This window comes from Chaetura pelagica, unplaced genomic scaffold (assembly GCF_000747805.2).
Source record: "Chaetura pelagica isolate M959 unplaced genomic scaffold, ChaPel_1.0 scaffold453, whole genome shotgun sequence".
In the NCBI taxonomy this organism is placed as follows: domain Eukaryota; kingdom Metazoa; phylum Chordata; class Aves; order Apodiformes; family Apodidae; genus Chaetura; species Chaetura pelagica.
In genome coordinates, this window is record NW_009952879.1 from 1,342,173 (window position 1) to 1,359,662 (window position 17,490).

Below are 17,490 nucleotides of genomic sequence, written 5' to 3' on the forward strand. Positions count from 1 at the left end.
GGAAAGAGAAAAGAGAAGCTGGATCTCATGTGGGGATCTGACTGGCATCTAATCTGTGTAGCTATCCAGATTTGAGAGAGAGCTGATCAGCCTTCTCAGAGGGAGGAAGCGAAAAGCCACCTTCTAGAGGGGTAAATTATATTAAAGTCATGCAGTGGAACAGTCCATGGTTTGTGTATCTCCTGCAGTAGGTTTGGAAGCCCCTTGGCTGTGTAGCACGGCTGGGCCCTGCTTGGCAGGCAGCACTTTCCAACCATAGACAAAGACCTTCTGAAGGTCATGGTTTCTTTCATTTTGTTATTTAAGGCAGGCAGTGTGGAGGCAGCAAGGTCTTATTTACTACCCGACATGGCAGTGCCTTTGGGGGCAAGGCTAACAACACCAGACAGATTGTCTGGTGGGGGAGCCTGGAGGAGGAGAGAAATGAAAATGTCAGTGAGGGAATGAAATTTAAAGTTGGGGGAGGAAGAATTACAGGGCAGGCTGTGACTCCAGCCCTGTGTGGTACCCAGCTCAGCCCGTTGCATTGCCTCCGCCAGAGCAGTCAGTCCTCTTGGGTCTGCTGCCATGCAGGCTGTGGTGTTCCCTCTTGCCAGCTCTGGTTGCTGGTTGGAGTTTGCCCTGGGGCTGACAGCAGAGCTGAGGTGGCATGGTGGTTTCTGTCCCTGTGGTGTTGGTGACCAGCTTTTCCCACAGACTGTCTGTGGGCTCTGGGGGTGCAGCCACTAATCCTTTTTGTATTCAATCAGAAGTTGCTGCTGGGTGTATTTTATATATGGGTGTGAGTAAGGGTGTCTGGTATGGTCCCATGGCCTGGGCTGATGCTGGTTTCTTAAGTTCTAATGAAGGGTTCTCCAGCTTGTCTGGGAGATGGTCACCACTCTTCTTTCTGTGAAAGCCACTTACTGCTGCTTCCGTTGCATTTGCAAATTGCACCATGATCTTTTAGTGCAAAGCAGGAAAAGTCTACGGTGAAGTCTGAGGCTGGGGGGGCCTTTCACAGTGTGGCCGCCTGCTCCCTGCAGTGCCAGGGCCGGCTGGCAGCCCACCAAGGGAACACTCCAGCCCTTGTGTGTAACAATCCCTGAGTGCATCAAGTGGCCATCTGCAAACCTAGCTTTTCAGTCCTGTAAGAAGTGACATTGTCCAGGAGCCAAGGGCTTTGGGTCCCTGCCAGATTAGCAGCTGGATCTCAGACTTGTCTCTCTTGTGGTGCTAAACCTTGGAGCACTTTTGGTGAATGGCATTTCTGAGCTGGGAGCTGTCTGGTGCACAAGCACGATGTCAAACTTCTCGAACCTGGAAAGAGGAGGCATGAGAGCCAGAGGAATTACCTTTGGGATAGTGGATTGTCAATAAGCACCGTTATCTTGCCTCCTGCATCAATATGTATGTGATGTGCTGTGTGTCCCTGAGTAGCATTTCCTTTTGTAGCCACAGTTTTTCATGCATCAAAATGAAAAAGGGGTCGTGTTGAAAATGCCTAGTACTCTCTTCTTGCTTCAGGCTTGGTTTCTTTCCAGTCCTGAGAAAAGATCTGGGTGAAGCTAGCACAAAACAGGAGGCACCTGGCCTGGGTGCTGCAGGTGCCTGTGGATAATGGGAATAAAACAGGATGTTGTGGGTAAATGCAACCTGCTCCGCAGGGGAAACCCCCTGTGCCTGAACTGTGGGAGCGTGTGCTGGCACTTAGGGCTTGGTTAAACATAGATGAAGTCTCCTAAGAATGAATCACAGTTATACCCTGGAGCTCCCATGTCTCAAGGTGGTTAAAGACAAGTAATAGCAATTTTCCTTGCCTCAAGTCCTGATAAGCAAGTCAAACACAGAAGGAGGGTAATTATCCCCATTTTGGAGATGAGGGGACTGGTGCAGTGAAGGAATGGGTGCTGGCAGCTTGGAAAGAAAAAAAAATACCCCAAAGCTGAGCAGACCTTAGCCAAGCAGAGTAAACACTGCTGGTGGGTAAACCTCATCCCACTGTCGATCTCTTCTTCCCTCTGAGCCTGACATCTGAACACAAAAGCAAAGGAGAAATAAAACCCTTTCACAAACAAAAATCTTGAAAGTTGATCAAGGCCGTGCTATTGAGGAATAAAAGGGATCTGACAGACCAGAGCCCCTCGAGAGCTCTGCTGCACTTTTTGCTGTCTTCAAAGGCAGGCTGTTAGTCTCACATCACCGTTACAGACCCTGGCTTTGTATTATTGCTTGGAATATAATCTTCTTGGCTCAGAGGAATGTACATATTTGCATTCAGGAAATGGGGGCTGGATATCATATTTTTATGTTTCAAATTTACTTCAACACTTGGCATTGAGTAAAATTTAACTGGAAGAATATGCTGCGTGTGCAGCCCTGATGGGCTTAGGCTGCCTGGGGTTTCCTGATGGATTGAGCACTTCTTAAAACCTTCATCCTAAAAATTGCCTCATTACATTTATTTAACTAAAATTTGGGGGAATTTCTGTATGTCATCCTTATTAACTGAAGATACTCAGTGAGGGATGTGGACTGTGGCTGGTTTGTGGACTGGCAGGTCAGGTGCTGAACATGTTAATATTTTTGTAGTGTAACCTTCTTTTGAGCAAGTACAAGTGTGCAAGAAGCCTAGACGTGACCGAGTGGAGCAGAGGCCGTTGGCATTTCCACCCTCTGCCCAACATCCTGGAATTGGAATTTTTTCAGTTGCTGCTTCTGCATCTGTTCAAACCCTGGTGTGTTAGTTTAAAAGGTTGTGAAATGTAACATATTTTTATAATCTGATCAGGTTTTTGAATATAGATTTTTTATTTATCCTAATGACAGTTTCATAATTTCTCATGACTCCGAGCTGTCTTAATTAAAATCAGTTTTGGAGGCAGAGTGTTCTCTGGAGTCACTTCTTGGCTGTGTCTTTGTGGAGCTCTTCGAGGAGCTGTATTTCCCTTGTGCTGTATTTCTCAGAGGCTGCTGCATGCCTTTGCTGTCAGTGGATGAAGATACCTTCTTTGGAAGGCGAACTCCCCAAAACAGAGCCAGCTTTCTTCTCATCACCACCCTTTGCTTAGCTTGGCCTGACTTGTCTGTGATCCTGTTGTCTCATGGCATTTCCAGCCCTTTTTGCCGATGCTGTAATTTGATGGAGTTGGCCCCACATCATCATAAATCACAGCCCGGCTGGTGGAGTAAGATCCATTGATTATATCACTCAATAACAAGCAGTTACCACTAATTGGAAATCACCATCAAACTGGATATCGGATCAGGCTCTGCACGTATCTGGTCTGAGAGCAGCAATTTTCCCTGTTTGATTTGGTGCTATAATATTAAAAAAAAAAAAAAAAGAGGGAAAGCCAGTCAATTGTGCATCTTTGAGCCAAGGAGATTTCTTGAAGCTTGGTGAAATGGACCTGACCAATACTTGAAGAACAGTGGGATCTCAGAATAACTCTGGAGAGATCTGGGTCTGTAAAGATGATTTCTTCGTTGTGTTTTGCTGTGGGGGGACTGTTTTGTAGCCAAGTTCAGCACCATGCATCCCTTCTGTGCTTCTTTACACCCTTCCCTTCTGCATCCAGCCCCAAATCCTGCTCCTCCATCCCACTGTGCCTGGCCATCCATGGCACTCACCCTGCTGGCAGGAGGGCAGGATTGATAGCCCGGACAAGGCAGATGTTATATCTCTTCTCTGCACTGATCCCTGCAGACAGCAGCAGCAGCAGCTCCTCTCACCCAGCCTGGGGCCAAACATCCTCTCCCCTCAAACACACTGGCTGCTGCGACCTTCAAGCCAAGGGTCTCAAGGTCATCTGCAAAGTATAAATAGAGGGGGAGGTTTGTGCATATGCATGCTTGCAAAGTTGGTTTCCCTGCCAAGTTGTGTGGCTGGGGGAGGAGGTTGGGAATTGCGGGGATTTAAAAGCAGGAAAGATCTTCCAATCATTTCAGCTTCTCTGCACAGAATATATTCAGGGTTTAACCTGCAGCCTCCTTTCCAGGCTCTGGGGTGGTGGGAAGAGCTGCTGAGCCCAAATAATGGCAGCATTTATAAGACTGTAGAGACAAGAAGGAAGTCTAAAAGGATTAAGGAGAGACAAAGGGGCCTGATTATTTTATGGGTCACAATACAAGGCATTAGAGTGAGATCACAAAGGGATGTAATTACAAAAGAAGGCCATACTGGGGGGATCAAACCAGGATTAGAGTGGGAAATGTTTTTACACAGTTTTGTTCCACTCATTAGGAAGTTAGCATTTTAAATTAAGGTTTAAATAAGGTGGCACCAAAGTTGTCACCAAGGTATTTCCTGGGCAGTGCCACTGTTTGGATGCTGATTGGGAGCTGCTCAAAACATCAGAGCAGACCTCAAACACGTGGGTTTGCTGTTGATTTTCCTACCTAGAGCTTGTGGTGAGATCAAGGGAACCTGTTTCTGCAGTTGGAAGTGGAATACTTTGTGAGCACACGTTTCTGTGGTGTGAAAACGTGCTGAAGGTAAAGGGATGCTTTAAAGCACATGTCTGGGTGTGGGTTTGTAGCTTTAGGGACTTGGTCCTGTTACTCCCAGGAGCTTTAGGCTAATGGTCACTTGCATTTTTTTGCAGTTTAAGCACTGGTGTTTCATGCCAAGTTTCCTCCATCCACAAACAAGATTTTCTTTCGATTCTTTTTGGTGGTTCTGCTTGCATTTAATGCCCAAATGTTGAGCGTAAGGGCTCAGTCCTGATGCCAGTTATGTTTCTTTATTGTCATGGTTCCTGGTCAGCCCAGCCCAAGTTCTGGGCTTGTAGCAGTGGGTCTCAGAAAGGGAAAATACTCATGAGGAATTACTAAGAAACCAACCAAACAAAACAACGAAAAGCAAAAACAAAAGAGGAGAATTTAAGTAAAGCAAAAAGACAGAGAGGTTTCCAGGGGGGGATATGATGAGTGAGTGGGTTATCTCCCTTCATCAGCCCTTCTGGCTGCCTCTAGGACATGCTGGCTCACATGGTGCTGCCTCTCACATCTGTGCTACTGCAGTACTTGGCCCTGCATGTGCTGCAAAACAAATGTACAAATATAGGAGTCACCAGGGGGAGATCGGAGAGATTTGATGGGGAATTTTAGTAGATTTGCAGGATTAAAAGAGTTTGTCACTTACCACCCACTGCATTTCAGTGTCTGCGTTTAACAGCCAAGATTCATCCTGAGATTTGAGCACATTATAAGACCATATTTCTTTTGGCTGCTCATTTCTTAGCAGTGTGATAGTTATTTAAATATCATCTTGCACTTCTCCACCAGGCTCCTAGCGTGGATGCGCCAACCTTAGCTCTGGCAATGTTATCTCTCATACAGGGGGCTTGCACTGCAGGCAGTAATGTCACTTAGTCATTTATAGAAAGCTCAGGGGAAATATATCAGAAGAATTTCATTAATGGGAGCACTGTTGAGTTATTTGTCTCAATTAACTCTTGGAGCACAGCTGAGGAAGTTCTGACATCTCTGCAGCCTGTGCCAGCAGCACGAGGCTGCTCCTGAGCTTTCACAAGGGCAATGCTCTGTGGATACTGTGTGGGCAGCTCCGTGCAGACAGCACAGTGCCCAGCTTCATCTGCTGTTACACTGCTTCTTCCTCTGCCTCTGCTTTGCTCCAGCCTCTCCTTGAAGCGTTGGGGTCACCCTCCTCTGGTATTTTCTTTAGGAGGGCAGTTCTCTGCTACCTGGGTCTTCTCCTCGCAGTCATCACCCCAGGATCTCTCCTGTGCTGTCACCTACAGCAGCTCTATCTACTCAGGCTTATTTCAGCTTATGGATTTGTAATGCCACTAGTTGTACGACTGTTTTTCCAGCAGGCTGGTGATGGTGTGATGGCTATATATGGCTTTCATTGTCATCCTGCCCTACCAGGGTCCCAGCTGGCCATGATGTAGCCAGTAACATCCATGCACCAGCTATGCCTCCGTTTCCCCTCTCTGAACCTAGAGTGAGTTTACTGTCAGTGCCATCATTTGCACATCCCTGTGAGCACTTTGGGGGAGCAAGTTTCCATTTTGTGTTTATTGGGGACCCATGTTAGCAGGGTATGGTGTTTTATCTGCACTGTTGCAAGCCAAGAGGAGAAGGGTGCTCCGTGTGGGGCAAAGGCTGGTGCCCAGGTGAGAGGGGGCTGGGTTTCTGCCACCATTCACTGGCAAGGCTGTGAGTAGGAATTGATTTCGGGGGGCATTTGACCAGAGCAATCAATACTTTTGGTCTAGTGGGTAACCAGCAAGTTAAAGGAAAGCATCACTGCCTTTGCCTCAAAGCTCTGGTCATGGGTGTAACCACAGTTACTGAAAAAAGCAAAATATGTAAATAAATAGAAGGGCAAAGAATGTGTAGAGGAAGATAACTGACTTTGTGCTGATCTCTGCCTCCTGTGAGATCAGGATTTGGGCACCCTCCTTGGAATGTTGGGGCCTCTGTGTGCAGTGTGATAATGAGCAAAGGCAGATTTCACAAATACCCTCTTACAGGTGAGTCCTTGTGGGCATGGGGGCCAAAGTGCTTTCCCAGGGATGGTGGGATGAGACCCGGGAAAACCATCAGCCAGAGCTCCCTGACACCAGGGACGCTGGATCCCTGCTCCATATGGGCATCAACCTCTTCAGCTCCAGTTTTGGAGCCCTGTTCCTGGGAGGGGAGGCTGCTCCCACTCCTCCTCAGCACAGCATATGGTTTTCAGAGAGGTTCTTGCTTTAAACCCAATTTTACAGTTGGGTTGACTGAGGCAAAAGGAGGTCAAACGATTTGCCTGAGGTTACTCAATAAGTGGCTCAGATTAAACCTCAACCCACGACGCTGCCCGTTCCCAGCGCTGCCTGTGCTGGCCGGACCAGATGGCCTTCTGAATGCGGCGTCAAGATCCTCGGCTTTTTCTCTCCCTCATTGTTCTCCATTGTGGGCCTCTGAATGCAGGACCTTGAAAGTGAGAGTCATTTGGATTTGCCTAGTCCAAGTTATTCTGATTAATGATGTGGATTTGTAGGAGAGGGTTTAAACACCCTGCTTTGCTGCGGAGGTTTGGGTTTTGCAGGGATTTACCTTTTTGCTTTGGTTTTCTGATGTTGAAACTCTCTCTGCCGTCACCAGCTAAAATTGGTCCCCTGTCCTTTCAGCTGCTCCTCTGCTGTCTCACCCACTGAGTGGGGCTGCCCTGGTTGCACGGGTTTGCCCCCAGGGCTCTCAGGCCCCAATCCCTGGGATAATTCGCTGGGTGATTTTGCTGCAGCTTCCACACCTCTCTAGTTTCTGTGCTGTTTGCTTGGCCCTGGGATAGCACCAGGGGATCAGTGCTGGGTGGACCATGTTGTGTGTTTGTCCCTGGGAACCTGCAGGCTCACTGTGGAAACAGATGGAGATGCTGACATTTCCCTTCTGATCTGGCGTGGTGTCCTACATACACATGGATCCTGACAGTTAAAGGGAGTGCGTTGGGTACCACAAGCCAAGCTCCTTCCCCACCCTCTAAACCAAGGAGCTGCCTGGAAAAGCTCGGCTAATTAACCTCTTTTGGAAAGCAAGTGGGCAAATCCTCAGGACTTGCAGAGCAGAGACCACCTCCCCGGGCAGCAGCCATGCTCAGGTAGACTGTTCCTCCCTGGGGCAGGCTGGAGTCCTCGGGCTGGTGGGGAGTCTTCCAGCGCCCACACATCCCTCTGTATCCAGCCTCCCTTGGGAGGGCTGGCCCTCGGGGTAGCACCGCTCACATGCCTCAGTAAGTTGGCACCTCTTGAGCATGCCTTGATTAATGGTGGGTTTTTGTCAGTCCTAAGAGGCCCCCATTTTGTCCCTTTGATGCTGCATTTCGCACTTACCACTGTCACTGAGCTCAATGACTAATTTTCACAGGTCATGGGAGAGGGACAATGGATCAGGCCAAGTTTGGAAGAAACAAATGAAATTTTGCTGCAACTGAGAGCACTAATTAAGAGTGAGGATCAATTTGGGCGTACAAAAGAGATAGTTCTAGGCTGCTGGTATGTAAATGAGTGACGGTGTTGCAGTAGCAGAACAGGCTCAGTGTGTGCACACTTCAGCTGCAGCATTGTACTCCGCAGTATTTGATCAATCCTTCTGTGCTTCTTCATGGAGGAAAAAACCCAAGTGTTTTCCTGCCTGCTGTGCCCAGGATGGGCAGGGACAGCGAACTTGCCGGGTCATTTCATGTTTGATCCCTGTGAGATGTTTTTAGCCAGGAGCAGCAGCTTGTTTTTCTTCAGTTGCATTGCTCATCTTGGAGCATGGCACTGCAAATTGGCAGGTGGCTTTTGAGCTCAGAGCACTGTGTTCCCTGCCCATCTCTGTCAGCAGGGTGGTGTCCATCCTCACCTCAGGCCATAGTTTGCCCTACCAGTGATTGCACTGCTTTGCTGAGACTGGAGAAGAACATTGATTTGGAGGAGGTGTCGAAAAGAGAAGGGGAACAGTGAACTCTGATTAAGGAGGTTATCATGGATGCAGCTGGAGGGGCAAGAAAAAGCCAAGGGTGTGCAGTTTGGGTTCATGGCTTCACTGAGCATTGAAGAAATGGGACTCAGGTTGGCCCAAGTCTTCACATAAAAAGTCAGAGATAACGTGTATTTCGGATAAGCTGGTTACAAATCTCTAGGTCCCCAAGCTGTGCCAGTTAAAATCAGCTTGCAAATCATTTTGTTAGCAGAAATGCATCATGCCTGTTTTTGGTTGGATTTGCCTTGGGCATGAAGGAAAGAGCATCAAATGGAGCATCTCCTTTTCCCAGGAGGGTTCTCCAGGGCTTGTGGGGTTCCAAAGGCTGAGTAGATTTGAATCCAAACAGATTTATGGTACTGACCAAATCTCCAAAATGATGAGGCAGAAGGAGCCATCCCCCATTTTCCCTCATTCCTTGGTGTGGTTTGTCAGTTATTATTTTTCTCCAGCTCAGCATCTTCCCCAGAGGGCAGTGGAATGTTTAGCCTCATCCCAGAGGTTTGCTCTTGTCCTGAGCTCACAGCTGTGACATTGCCCTGAATGGCCAGGCAATGCGGCCACATCCCTTTGGTCCCTGGCATGAAAGCTCCTGCTGAGGTGAGGGTACATGCTGAGACACTTTGTTTGCTCAGAGCAGCAACCATGTCCAGCTCACCATGGTTTCCCACAGCAATGTGTAAAGGGGAGGGAGGGAAAGTCCTGACTGCATCTTCCATTAGTGATCCTAATGCTCAGGAGGAGAGATGGGGCCCCAAGGGGGTCAGCTTGAATCTCTCTCTCAAAAAAAAAAAAAAAAAAAGGGGAGACAGAAGAAAAAGTCTTTATAAAAGCAATGTATTTCACATGAACCTATAGGTAATAATACTTGGAGACATTTTATAACCATTGGCTAAAGTCTGTCTTTAAAATCTGCTGCTGCATTAGAGAGCTTTGCAAAGGGGGATGTGGAGGTGATGCTCCAGGGCACACATGGAGCCGCTCAGCTGCGCTCCCGCTGCCTCAAGAAGCCCTGAACCTGCAGTGGCTCCACCTGCCTGTACGAATGGCAGCCTGGGGACACAGTTACTTAGACCCCTTCTCCCTCCTTCCCCACTCCAGCAGTGGTCTCTGCCCGATCTCTCTAGTTGCTTATGGGGAGCAGAAAAGAGCAGCAACACTTGTTTCTCAGGCAGAAGTGGCTCTTTGCATGCTGGACCAGTGCCTCTGAATGACGAGGACTTGTCAACGTCTTGGATTGCAGAGCCTGGGTGCTGGTTTTAAGGGTTCAGGCTGTAGCAGCGTGGTGGTTGATGCCTGGGGAAACCCAGCTCCACTATTGCCATCCCGTGTGACCTCGAGCAAATCTCATGACACTCTTGTGTCTCCAGAAATCAGGGACAGAGGCATCGGTGCTCCCCAGGTCCTTTGGGTTTGGGGGCCTTTTCCCCCAGACTGCGCCGAGCTGGTGCCAGGGGCTCTGACCCCGCTTGAAGCTGTCAGAGCTGGTTATCGGCACCGGCTGCTTGTTCCTCGCAGCGGGTCCAGGGGGGTCGTTTCCCCCAGGAGGCTGCTCAGTGCTGATCGCTCTGCAGCCCAGGGAGGCCGAGGAGCTGGGGGACTGTGTACATCTTGCCCCCCAGCTGGCTCTGGGTTCTCCCGAGGCTCCTGGGTTTGGCTTTTCTGAGACATTCCAGCTTGTACCCAACCAGCCAGAAGGCTCAGAAGTTCCTTTAGGAGAAGACAGATCACTCCCATCATATATTCGTCTGCAAAAGCCTCTTAAACAATGGGGTTTAAAAGCCAGTGTGGGGATGGGTACACAGGGAGGTGTTTGTGTCCGTGTGCTGGGGTAGATCTGAAGTGAGTTTGAAGCACCTCTGTGATTCATGGTGCTGTGTCCCGCAGGGGAAACTGGATTTGTTCTTATACAGCTCCCTGCCCAAGGGGAGCCTGCTTAATTTTTCTTTTGTTAACTACGTTTCTCTAGGAAAGAGAGATTACCTGATCTTCCAAAAGCATTTCCAGTGTGTGGAGAAGTCTGGATGACTCACAACTTTTAATTAGCTCTCCTGACTGAGTCGAGGATCCTTCCCTCCCTCCCTCCCTCCCTCCCTCCCTTATAGAGAGGTGGTGATTAGAATTACAATGAAGATAATCCAAACTGTATGTGTAGGGTTTTCTGTAAGTGGAGAACAAAGCAGGACATCCATCTGGTGAGTGTGAGCCCATAATACCTTTCTGCTCATTTTTCCAGTGCAACAGGAGCTGCTTGGGACGGAAGCAGGCTCATTATTTTGGAAAGGCTTGCTGACACGCAGAGCAGGGCTGGTTTATAATCTCCAAGGCACTGAAACCGCTGCTCAGGAAGGAGCATTGCTTTTATTTTTAAGTCCACCTTTGTATTTGTCCTTGTTAAATTCTGCAGCTACGAGGGATCCCAAACTCTTCTGAGCCTGCCGTTAATTAGTGTACGAATGAGAGATGCCCTTAGTTTTAGCAAGGCTAATCAGAGCTGTAAGGGAATTTTAAGGGGCACTACCCAGCAGCCGAGCTAAGCCTGTCCTGTGACAAACATCCCAGCAGCAGTGAGGAAATAAGTAGCTGCAGACAACCTCCTTTTTGAGTGATGCTATTTCCCCTCACTTAGATTTTCCTTCTCTGTATTGGCCTCAAAATTTTGGCATCTCTTTATGTCCTGTCCTTGGTGGTGAGGTTTGCTTTCCCATGCCCTGCCCTGTAGCGGGCAGGGAAGAGGCTCAGTTTGCAGCAGAGAAATGGGGCGTTGGGCCCTCAGCCACAGTGCTTTACGGTCAGCTGGATTTTGCCAGGCTGCTCCAACATGTGAGGAGATGGGTGCATTGTGGCAGGGCTGCCTGCCTGGGTGAGAAAGGAACAACAAAAAGCCGTTGTGGAGGAGCAGCCGGCGCTCCGTGCTGCCACTCCCGCCATGTCGGGAGCGCCGCACATGCTTCCACTCCTGCCATGGCAACAAGTTTATCAAAGGGGGGCCGGAATGGGGGGGGGGCAGCCGGGAGCCAGTCCAGCCTGCAGCATCCTCAGAAGGGCCCAGGCAGGAGGGATCGTGTTAGGTTGTGTGTCTGCAAGATGCTCTGCCAGCTGCAAAATTCAGGCTGCTGGTTTCCTACCCAAAAAGGACAAGAGGGTAGTCCTTTGGGGTCCTGAGCTGGGAAGCATCAGCTCTCCAACAGCGAGCTCTCTTGCTCTCCAACAGAAAGACTTCAGGAAGGAGAGCTCAGAACCAAGGAAATTTTGGTCAAGCAAAGGAATCTGTTCCTCTTAGTGCTTCAGTGAAGGTGGAGAGCTCAGATTGAGGAAATGTTGGTCAGACACAAGGAATCCATTCTTCTTGTTAGTGCTTCAGGCACTAAAAAGCCCCTCCCTGCATCTCAGGGCTAGGTGCACCGTTTGCTTTGGAGGAAAAGTCTTTTCAAGCTGGGATCCCAGTTGCTGAACTTGCCACTGTCATCCCGAGCCAGCCAGGCGTGCTGGTGGGATGCAGCTGGTGCAGCTCAAAGGGAGGATATGATCAGTTGTTGAATGGCAGAGATTTGACGTGTCACACCAAGGCTTCACAGTCCAAGTTTTTGATGTGTGCTTTGAAATTTATCAGTGGAGTATTTCTAGGGAGGCATTTTGCTTCCTGTAGGAAAAAAGGGAGGAAAAGTAGAAAATAAATAATGTACTATATTGCCAGCTTCCAGCACTAAAAAAACCGAGTGGAGCTGTCTTTTCCCTCCTGAAATCTTAACACTTGTTCTGAGTTCTTGACATTAGAAAAATCACAACTTATTAGTTCCTTTCGGTTGTCTATTGACTTTTAGCTGTTAGGATACACTTAAGTCATGTTTCTAGCATTTGTGATTCGTGAAGAAAAAAAAAGCTTGAACACATCTTGCTTTTAACATAACAAGAGCTAAGGTTGACAGAGCTGTGAAAGACTGAAAGTTGAGGCTTCACGGCATTGCCAGACATCACAAGGTCCTTGATGACACCATGAGAGCTGGGAAAACTGCATAAACTGATGAACTTCCATTTTGGTTCCTTGTCATGTAAATAGGCTCCAATCTGCATGTCAGATCACTCGGGTAAGGGAGTGTAATAGCATTAAAAAACGGAGGCAGCAAAAAACCCAACGCGTGTCTTTTAGCAGGCTTTAAAGAGGCAAAAAATATGCTCAGAGGAGCTTGGATGGGGTGAGAGGGCTCCTCGTTACTGCTCAGCTTCTAATGCAAAAAGGTAACTGCCGTGGCTTTAAAGCAAGTACTTTAATGCTACATAAATATAATTGCTTCGATGAAATGTCTTTAGCCTCCTGAGGGAAGTTGTAGTCTGGTAAGCCTTTAGATATGAATGGTCGACTCTGTAATTGCTATTGTTTCTGAGACACATTAGGAAGGCCTAATGCTGATCACTTCTGGCACGTGATGGAAGCAGTGGAATGGCAGTCCCAGCACTGGGCAGGGAAGGAACACGGGGATACATTTTGCAGGATGAAAACCAACAAACACTTCAGGATGGAAAGGTGTTTTTTTTTCCGAATTAGATTGTGGGCTTGTGAATTTTATTTTATTTTTTTCTCCTCCCTTTTCCTGTGGGTATGCAGAGTGAAGGTATGTTGTTAGGTTGCAGTTTAGGGTTTGGATAATGAGCTTGAGGAGAACATCTCTGAGGAGTGGAAAGTTGATGGGTTAGTACGTCAGCTCTGGTTAACACAGTCTTCTGACTCCGACAGGGTCCAAACCAGCTGGTTCAGAGAAAAGGGCAAGATATGGGTATGGAGAATAAGTATTCTTTTAATAGTCAGTAGTAAAACATGGGATGTTCTGATACATGCCATGTGCTTCCATCTTTGGATTGGGAGCAGCTAAAGTCAGAATCTGGGGTTACACATCATTCCTAAGAGGTATCTTGGGTTGTCTCCTGGTTTTGGAGACTTTTAAGTATCTTGCTTTCCAGCTTGTCTTCATGGCATAGGGCCCAGGAAGGCTACCAGATTGCTCTGGCATGGTAGGCAGCTGGGCAGGAGCCAGAAGACCTTACCCCATCCTAGCAGTTCTGGATTTGGGGGCATTTTTCCTGAGAGCAAGTGAAACTCAGGTCCTGAGAGGTGGCAGCGTAGCTCGGAAGACTGGCACATCCTTTGGAATATTGATGTTAATTCCTGTGCTGTAGATTGGATCCAAGCTTATTCCTCATTTATATAGTCCTCATCTCCACTGCACCATTAGCATCCTATTCCAAAGAAAAAACTAGTAACTTCCTGGTGTTTTCCCTCAAATGTTTTGTCTTGAGTGGTAAATCTTGGTCTTACTTGGAATTTATTTTCATTTTGGAGATTTTTACTGCCTTCAGAAACTTCACTAGGAAGAGCAGGATTTTATGGCACTACACTGTTTGGTTTTAAAGACTTGTTTTGTTGTTGTTTTTTTTTCCCCTCTGGGCTTTTTTTTTTATAAAGAAAATGAGAGGAGTCATGCAATTGTTGACATACAATAGATTGTTCCAGATTAATCACACACTTCTTTTCACAGTGAACACACTCCTGGCCCACTGTAATTTACTCTCCATCCTGGCATGCCATTAATTAGGAGGAACACTTATGTGAAAACTCCACATATGGCCAGTGCCAGCTTTTGGAATAAGTTGCCCCAAAAACGTGAGGAATGAGGGGTAGTGAGTCAATGAAAATCCCGATGTAAATTGACTTTTTGTGTCCTGGCAGTGCTTCACTGGAAGCCAATGACAATAAGAGCCTGGCGTGCCAGAATTCGCAGGCAAATAACACTTTTCCACTAGAGCATCCTTAGGAGACACCCTCCCAGCAGCCATCCTTCCTTCCTGCCACTCATTCCCTTGTGTCCAAGGAGGCTGTTGAGGTGGGGGTGGGGGAGAAACGTCTCAGTGTTGTGACGGGGTGCAGTGAAAACATGAGTGACAGAGTGACATCTTGACAGCCTGACTTGAGGTTCCTGCTGCAAATGTAAATACGTTCATTTGAATCCAATTTACACAACCAGGAGTTTGTAATGGGCAATAAATGGGGGATTGCTTCAAGGTGACTTTGGGGGATTTTATTTTTTAATCCAGGGTATCTGTGGACTCTTTTTATGGGTTCAGCTAGAAATTTCCATGATAGTGTGGAGGTCAAAGTGGTCTCTGTTCCACTTTGCTCCAGTCATGTGTTTTTTTCCATGAAATTGCTTTGTTTTCTCCCAGTTTAATGCTAATCCCCATCTGAGTCGAGAGACCGCCAGCAATGTAGTTCATTAAATGTACCTATTGAACAGCTGATAAAATTGAACCACAATCCCATCCTCCTCAAATCAAGGACTCTTAAACAGCCAATAGTCCATTTTATCTTTTTCCTGAGGGGTCTAATCTGTTGCTATTTCTCACTTGGAGATTTGCTGTATTTTCACTGGAGAAAAGATGCCGAGTGTCTTGTCAGGTGGGAACAAGAACAGCGGAATCGTGCCTCCGAGTGTGATTTATTTAGACAATCTCAGCACCTTGGGGATTTCTTATTCCTCATTAGTGCTCCTTGTAGTAACTCCTGCCTGAGATGGGGAAAAGTAATGCTGCAAGATGCAATGCTTTGCATTCCTGTTTGCAGGAGCTGTGGTTTGGTAAAAGGTGGGATCAGATGACCCCCTGTGCAACAGACTGTGGATCCACCTAGGACAAGGAGCTCTTGTCCTTCTGGGGTCTGATGGCAGCACTGCTCTGGTGTGCCAGGGTGCCTTTCTTTCTGGCTTTCTCCAAGAGATACTTCTTTCTCTTCCAGTCTTCCTTGGAGAAGCTGGATAGCTTTTGATGGCTGCAGTGTTTTGGATAAAGCAACTTGACTAAAGAGTCTCTGGGGACAGGATGGACCATAGGCAGATATGACAAAAGCTCAGTAAACTGAAGCTTGCATGAGGCTGGACCCTTACCCTGATGTCTGGCAGACCAGAGCAGGATGTGATTCCTGCTAACCCACACAAATGTGTGTCAAGTGGGAAAACAGACTGGTCTCAGCACCAGTTCCAAAAGGGACCATTTACTGAAGAGGGTTTAAACATTTTCCTGATGATGCAAAATGTTAGGAAGGCACAAGGGGTGTGAACAGAGCTTGAAGAAGACTGGCTGTTCATATAGTTTTGTTCTTGGACAAAGCTAGCATAAGTGCAAACTGCTTCCCGCTGGTTGCCTCCCAGCTGAGAATCGGTACCTGTCCTACAGGGAGAAGGACCAGGAGAGCTCATGGTTGTGTTAAATCCTACTTGGTCTTGTGTTGAAAAGAGACTGGAAGTACCACTATGTGTATACGTATAATTTACTGTTGGGGTACTACAGGTTGTGACAGAGTCACCTGGTAGCTGCTGGTCCTCAATGAGTGATTTGAACTCTGGCTATTCATTTATTTTTTTTTAAACATACTTGTTTTTTGGGGGGGTTGTTTTGAGGTTTTTTAATAATTTTTTTGTCTTCTTTTTTTTTCCTCCTGAAACCTTTCAGTGCTCCTTGATTTGGAAGTTTTGCAATTCATGGCAGGAAAATCTCCAGCAATAACAAAGAACATGCCCTGTAACACAGCCAGTTTTGCTCATCCACCACCCAGCCTCTCCCCAGCTAACAGGGGTTTATGCAGGTCTAATAGAGTACAGGGTTTCTGACTGTACAGTCCTCTATTCCTGAGTCTGTAACTGGAGTGGATGAGTTACCTTGGCTGAGAGTGATACAGTCTTAAAGCTTAACCAGAGATACAGAGATCACATAGACCTTGCAGCTGTAGGTGTTTGACTTGGGCATCTGGCTGCTTTGGGATGTGGAGGTTAGGAGATGAGCTTCTAGCAAAGCCCTCTGTTCACACCTGGAGTTTTGTCCCTCTGTCCCCTGCAGCAATATGCAGGCATCCCTCCAGGGACTTCAGCAGCATGTGTCCCTGCAGGGGGAGGAGGATGTCACCCCGGATTGCTGGAAGGAAGCAGCAGACTGCTTACTCCTTACACCAAGACCTGTGAACACCATGATGGATGATAATTAAGCAGCTGCTTCCTTCTCAGTTTTAAGTGGAAAGGTGGCAAGGTAAAGTGACAGGCAGACCTCATTTATCTAAATGAAAAGGGTCAGGAGTTTAATGGAGTTTTGCTGAGTGAGGACATTTCAGCCTGCCCTGTGTTTGTTTGGGAGCCATCTGTACATTTTGGGGCCACAGGGCTTTTTAGCTGGGGTGCTTGTGGCTACCTGGGATTTAGTACTGAGGTCCTTTGAAGCCTTTCTTAGATAGGGAGGCTTTAGAAGAAATCCAGGAGACTTTCTAGTATATCTGCTGTGACTTGCTGAATGGTTTCAGTAAGAATATAGTGAGTTTTGCAGACAGCTTTTCCTGGCTAGCACGTTGCCTACATCTCTGAGGTGTGTGCTGTGTTAAGGGACGGGCACTTTGAAGCTCTTTCTTCTAACAGTTTAGACATTTAGCCAAAGTACTTAGCAGATACCAGCAAAAAAAAAGTGATTGTTTTTGCATTGCAGACTCTCACCTTGTACTTACCACTTCTGAGGTTTGTTTGACATGACACTGACGTATTTATAGTGTAGTCTTACTGTATATAGATGGAGTAATCAGCCAGTCACTCAGGGCTGCATCAACTAAGCAGAAATAAAGCTCTTTTTACTAGTTCATGTGCAGCACCATGCTGTGTCCATAACCTCATTTTTCAAGCTTGCTTCCTAAGCATTGAACATAGACCTGAGCAACACCTGCCCTTTCATGGGACAGACCTCCAGCTGGCATGTGTCAGCACAGCTCCAGCTGAGAACAATCCTCCATCTACAAGGGCTATGCTAAGATTAGCCAGGGAATTCTTGCAGGGCTGGTAGAGCAGGTGAATGTTATCACGTTTATTATTTGGAAGGGACTAGAAGGAACAGGAGGGGTAGAGTGGTGCTGAGACAGTCCAGAGCTCTGTGGCGGAGCTGATGTGGAATGTGAAAGGCTTCAATGTCCTGTTTGAGCTGTTCTGCTATGACTGGAGAGGAATTCATTCC

The 17,490-nt window shown here is 47.4% G+C and overlaps 1 protein-coding gene across 1 annotated transcript in view; it reads left to right on the plus strand.

Moving 5' to 3' along the window:
• The window catches only part of IGDCC3 (immunoglobulin superfamily, DCC subclass, member 3), a 90,358-nt gene that overhangs the window by 5,021 nt on the left and 67,847 nt on the right, over positions 1–17,490 (plus strand). The window lies entirely within an intron of this gene.